This window comes from Theobroma umbraticum, unplaced genomic scaffold (genome assembly GCF_002168275.2).
Source record: "Theobroma umbraticum cultivar Fairchild unplaced genomic scaffold, ASM216827v3 scaffold_95.0, whole genome shotgun sequence".
In the NCBI taxonomy this organism is placed as follows: Eukaryota; Viridiplantae; Streptophyta; class Magnoliopsida; order Malvales; family Malvaceae; genus Theobroma; species Theobroma umbraticum.
This window is the reverse complement of record NW_018397257.1, coordinates 1,660,060-1,662,289: the sequence shown is the minus strand read 5'-3', so window position 1 is coordinate 1,662,289 and position 2,230 is coordinate 1,660,060.

Below are 2,230 nucleotides of genomic sequence, written 5' to 3'. Positions count from 1 at the left end.
CCAAGTGATATTGAGCTTGCATTTATTTCTATGCTTTTGATTGTGATTATAAAGAATGAGGATGATTATGGACTTAGACCTTAGAAGATTAGGTCATGGAGGGTTAAATTTATTTCTCATGGTATTTATTTTAAAATAAGCTCTGCACACCCTACCTTATCTATATTTTCTTTGGGTTGTAAAATTCTTTTCTCACCTTACTCCCCTCGAATGTAACTCGAGGTTGCTTGATTATAAAATGTAATTAGTTACATCAAAGTGTAAAACTAAGGTTAGCTAGAAAATTTTTTTTAAATTGAAGATGGACATTCAAAGGCGCCATGGAGATTCAAGGAGATTACAAGCAAAGCTTAAAGACAATGTATGTGTAAATCCCCTAGGAATTTGACCAACTAATTTCTTTAATGGCTCGAGGAAATTAGAATTAGTAAAGTACATAACCATCCTAGTAGTTGGCATGAGATAGATTTATTTTTGTGTATATATATATATGGTATATGTGAAATGTGATAAATGCTATGCATGTCAACAACGCCAAATCAATGAGACCTTAATTAATGAATTAATAAATAAAAATCCCTCATTAATATATTGAGTCAAAAGTTGCCTTCCACCATATAACAATATAACCAAGTTGCTCTTTCAATTAGAGGCTTATTAAGTCACTCAAGGCCAAACTTTTACACGAGTACGTTTGAGTTATTGGTGGGTCTTACTCAACTAGTACCATGTTGTTTGTTTGTGTCACACATAACCTCATAGTAGTAGAGGCATAATTAGGCAAAATCTATATGATGTATTTAGATAAAGAGTTGTCACCTAACTGAGCTAGGAGTTGTATAAGATACAATTGGTAAGCTAAGTTACCTTCCTAATTAGTTTCATTATCGCTTGTTGAGTCACTCAAGGTCAGAGTGGGATGAAAAAGGTCCTACCTCAATAAGAAGTTTAAAAGTTAAATTTTTCGAAATAGTAGAGGAGGGCTATTATTGTGATAAAATATTAAGAATAATCATATAAGATTTTAAAACCTTGTATTTATGATTATATAATTTGCATTAATGACTAATAATAATTTATCTTGATTTATATAGGATATAAATCTATCATGGCAAATAGTTTGTCACTTAAAAGCATACTTGTTGCAAACAAGTTGACAGGCCCAAATTTCATTGATTGGTTTCGTAATATCAAGATTGTCTTGAAACAAGAGAAAAAGGCGTAAGTCTTAGATGGTCCTGCTCCCGAGGAACCTAACAATGATGCTACAAATGAGAAAAAGGAGGCCTATAAAGTTTATATGGATGATCTCAATCGAGCCACATGTGTGATGTTGGCTAGTATGGCTCCAAATCTTCAAAAGGAACATGAAGCTATAAATGCTCTAGATATTATCCTAAACCTTAGAGAAATGTTCGATAAGGAAAGTCGCACAGAGAGATTCAACATTTTAAGGAAATTGTTTCAATGTAAGATGTTTGAGGGAAGCCCAGTAAGGCCTCATGTGCTTAAGATGATAGGATATATCACTCGACTTGAGCAGTTGGGTTGGGTTATGGATCATGATTTGAGCATAGACCTTATACTTTCTTCACTACTAGAGAGTTATTCACAATTTGTGTTGAACTTCAACATGAAAAAGATTGAGGTAACCCTTTCAGGCTTATTGAATATGCTCACACAGGCTGAGAACACCATTGCAAAAGAGAAGCCTCTGTTCATCTTGTCTTTTCTAAGAAAAATAAAAATAAGAAAATAAAATTTTCTAAGAAAGACAAAAATAAGAAAGCATCAACTTCAAAAGGTATAAAGCCTATTGGAGGAGTGAAGAAGGACAAGGACAATGACAAATGCCATTTCTATAGCAAACTTGGGCATTAGAGGCATAATTGCAAGGATTAGCTTGAATCCATCAAAGGGAATAAACAAAAGGAAGCACCCACATCAAGTATGAATCATATAATGATTTATTTTTCACTACTTTGTTTATGATTCCTTACTCTTTATTAATGGTTTTAATATGCATGACTTATTGAAGGAACCAATGACAAGGAGCAATGAAGAATAGGACCGTGAAGGTGACAAACTTAGTTAATGGTGATCAAGCTTGTCAACCTAGATTAGATTGTGGAACAATAAAAAAATTTAGAACATTGAATGTTTTCATGGCATGATTGCCAAAATGAGATGTTTTTGGTTTTGGGCATATGGCTAAATATTTTATTTTATG